This window comes from Opisthorchis viverrini, assembly GCF_000715545.1.
Source record: "Opisthorchis viverrini unplaced genomic scaffold opera_v5_176, whole genome shotgun sequence".
NCBI lineage: Eukaryota > Metazoa > Platyhelminthes > Trematoda > Opisthorchiida > Opisthorchiidae > Opisthorchis > Opisthorchis viverrini.
Window position 1 is genome coordinate 259,455 of NW_008751834.1, and position 4,507 is coordinate 263,961.

Below are 4,507 nucleotides of genomic sequence, written 5' to 3' on the forward strand. Positions count from 1 at the left end.
AAATTTTTCTCATTTCGGGTATTAGGTGCGTGGAATGAATTCACTCGGACGGTTGTCCACGCTCCTTCTAGAACCCAGTTTAAAGCCCTATTAGACATTTATTTATGCGAATCCTCGCGCTGGCAAGCATACTGCCCCGCGCTGAGAACATAAACAGCAGTGCTACACCCTTTTTTCACTTGTGTCTTTCAGGTGAACGGCAGCCACTGACCGACGAGAACAAAACCGATCCGGGAAACTTGGGCAAAAGCCTCGACCCTGTGTATCAATCCATGAATCCGTGAATGAATGAATGTGCAGATTTGGCACAAATACCTGCATACTCACGAGTTGTCTGCTACGGTTTCATCAGCAGGTGCACTTTCGGTGATGCGGCCCATATCCATGAATCCGTGAATCCGTGAATGTGCAGATTTGGCACAAATACCTGCATACTCACGAGTTGTCTGCTACGGTTTCATCAGCAGGTGCACTTTCGGTGACGTATGCGGCCCATGGATCCTTGGGCTCATGTCTGTACCAATTTATTGTAATATAGGTTGCCAGCGTGAGCAACAATTTGAACAGGACTGAGTATGAAAACCCTTTACTGGTTATTGATTAGCTTATTATGGTTAGCTTGAGCCTCATCACCAGCCGTGCATTTGTGTAGGCCAATTGGTTACTGTAATTAGCTAAGGGGCTGGATATCGCGCAGAGTGATGAGCAAGAAGAGACATCTTTGGCTATTGGATCAGATTACTGTGTATAACTGAGACCTAATTACCAGCTTCACACACGGACACGCGCTTAGCAATTGCAGCAGCAACTCGTACAGTTATGAGTAACAGAATGGCGTCACTGGGGGTTAGATTATGCTTTCACACACACTTGGCGCACCATGTTCATTGGACCGCATAGATTTTAGCTTGGTGACGCATTCGGTCATTGAATCAGATTACCCGGCAAAGCTGAGGCCCCGTATTCAGCGCCGCACATCGGCACGGTACTATCAATTACGATAACTATCCATGTTACGGCGCTGACTGTTATCATGATGACCGGCAACGTTTGTCTTTATTTTCAGCTAATCTTATTACTCTTGATGACGTACTGTAACTAACGAGCGAGATCGCCCGGTGGCGCGAATTTACTAACCGGAATGTCTATGGTGGGAACCCGTACTCTGCCTATTTGCTTTTTTATCTAGGCTTAAGGAACTTGACATTATCCCATCCCTCTTGCATCCTTCGGGTTCCATGGCAGTAAGGCACTGGAAAGATGCAGCAGCTTGGGGATTACTACTATCATAATCATAACTTAGGAGCGCGATTATTTTCAGTGGGACGGATATTGTTTTGTTGCTCATCAACGTGCAAATATTTGGTAACGCTGCACGATGTACTGACTAGCTGTGCGTATCAGAAGGCGGAGGTCATCGGCAGAGGTGCATAGTATCATCAGTACTGTACAGTGCCTGGAATTTTTTTTTCATTGATATACTGAACGGGAGGCGAGCTCCCGAGAGAACTTTGTTGTGGCGATATTCACTCAACAAATTCATCTAGTTTATTACGTTTGAGTGGTTTTACCCATGCAGAAGTTATTACAATATTTTGCTGGGTGAAATATGTAGTAGATATTGTGTGGAATTATCTCGCTTGTAAAAAGCACCCCAAAATGCTCCAGTATGCTCAAGTTTGATTTTGTGCTTCATCTCGTTACAGAGTCGGCGACTTGCGGTCTGGACCGTGCAGCTGGTGTATCAAGGCCATAGGGGCCTAATGTCAAGATGGTATATAAACTGATGCCGAGCTACAAATGGTCTTCCTCGCTTACTCCGCTTGCGGTCGGGGTGCCGGCGACATGCGAAACACCACCAGCACGGTTTCAACGAACTTAGCGGAGTACCTTATTTACTGGATCGTTGTCAAGTAAGATTGTTTAATGTTGTATAATGTCCTGTATGTTCACAGGATATATCCTTGGACGAACGCGACGTAACTAGACAGATGATGGAGTACTTCAACGACCGTGAGTGTCATTCTTTTGCGGAATCTGAGTCCAAAGCTTGAAGGTTGGGATTCATAAGCTTGGGGATGTGACTCATTCAGATAAAAAATTTTTTTCACCTGGTCCAAGCATGTTGTGCACTGTAGGAAACGAGCGAGTTTGAAGTCTATGCCACCAGCATCAGAGGGCGGAACCAGGAGTACTGGTCATATCTCAGCAAGCATTGTGTAAGCGACCTAAGTACCTTGGCAAAGCATGCTCGGAAGCATGCTGTGACCCTCGGTAATGAAACAACTAACCGGGTTGAATCTGCAAACGGGTAAATTAAGCGGAAGTTTACTGAGTCTTCCTCGTTGCTCACCTGTGTCCAGGCTGTTATTAACAAGAATTAGCAATTGGAAGCCAAGTACAGGAGACTAGTAAGCATTCCAATTGTGCGTGGCCGAAAAGAGGGGGCGACAGTACCATCAAATTTAAAGTGTTTGGGTTGGCTGACGCCAAACACCCAGGATAGAGAGAGGGAACCCATGAAGTGCTTGTGCACTTTTACGAGCGCATGGTTATTGCCATGTCGCCATATGGCCCTCGCTGCTGGTCAGTCGCAGATTCCGTTCGTAGAATCTAGTAGGTGGATTTTGCCATTGAACGATACTCAACCATCAGCCACGGCTGCTGAGAGTAGTGTATCACTACAGGCCGCCAGCAAAGGCAAGTCATCTAATCTAAGTGTTGCTCGGACTATCTCATCGGATATCTCCGAGGCAATTGTCCGCTTGAGTTTGTCGGATTTCTGTCGATTCTTGCGAACGTTTGCCGATCTGGTCGTTTTCATTCCGTTGCATTTTACAAACTCGTTTCCCGTTTAATTTCCAGGCACAACTGTAGAACACATTTTTGATGATTCTGTAATTCGCTTGCAATCAATCATAATAAAATTATTTTCCTAAAAATGGTTTCATATCTCCCGACAACACAAGCGTCACGGGAACCAAGGCCTCCAGTCCTTGTGTTGAAGACCAGCTTGCGTAGGTGAGAAAAGGGAAGAGTAGTTTTCCGGTTTCGCCTCAGATTGGTCCCGAAAACTTCTAGGACAACATAGGATCGCCCCTAACAGCATACGTTTAGCGTCGTATACAATAGCCCGGCAGCCAAAATGTGCCTGAAACACTCATTGCGTCTCATTGGTGTTTCATGTCATGGGACTACTTGTTACGCAATCGACAGAAATATAACTATTCAAGCCGAAGATTCTACGACAGGGGCGCACCATACACTTGATATCTTGTCTGTTGTTATATAGTACGTAGAGTCGCCAACGACAAACGGAACGAATGATTGCCAACCGCAACTGAGTTTCAAGGTTCAAAATCTTCAAATGTGACATAAGTAATCAAGCTTAGCATACATTGCTCACTAAATACGTCAACAAATGCTTACGTTTTTCCGTGTGTTGGGATGATTGATAATCCCTTCTTCATGCCCAAACAATACTTTACATTGAAGGGTGAACGACCAGAAATAGAATATCGGTGACCAACTCAGGCTTAGACACAGACACTATCTTTGATCCGTTAGCTGCAAAGGACGCACCGATGGTTCCGTCATTATAAACCAGAGTTAGCGCCATCCATGAGCACACCGGGTCTTGCACCTAAGACAGTCAAGGAGTATATCAGGGCCCTTAGCTACCGAACACAATTCCTATGACACATGGCCTTCAAGGTATTCATTGAAAGGAACCTATACAATTACACGTAGGCTATTCGTTTCATCCGAAAGAATAGCGGTTTCATAACATTTGAACGACGCTGAGTGCAAACAACCAATACACCAGCGTCGGCTGCTAAAATATTGTTTGTTCTGACTAACAAACTTTTGTTACCGCCAGTAATCCCGAATATCATCTTCCTTTGGAGATATAGATATCTTCGGGAACAACCTGTAAGATCGAACTTTTTACAACCGAGCTATCTTAAAATACCGGAAATCGCACATTCCTTGTGTTAATTACATTTAAAAGCCTGTTAACGGTGTAAATTTTTAACGGACACAGCCGCGTTATAAGTCTTCGCTTCGTTTCAGAGGGTCAATCATAAACCGCAAATCCACCATTTCGCCAGTTTTAAATGTTCCCGCCACTTGGATTTTAACCAATAAAAATGGGGATGACGCCGCAAGTCGCGTGACTGCATCTCGTTAACAGGTTATGAAATGCGAATCGGTAGCTGTTGCTGACCTCGGGATTTTGCTCACTTAAACAAAATGCTGGGAGGGACATATTACGGAAGCGTCCAAGACCAACTCCTCGATAAAGTTGTAACTACGGCAAAAATAATTTGGATTTACTTCTTGTGACTAGCCTAGTTTGTGTGGACGTGTCCCGTGGATGGAATATGGCGTCCAGTACCCGCACAACGGAATTTAATTTTCGAAAGCTATGACGTGTCCCTCGCAGAATAAAATAAACGGGCAATTGAGTTAATAGTGTCAGCCCAAACTTTTTGGCTCCATTTAG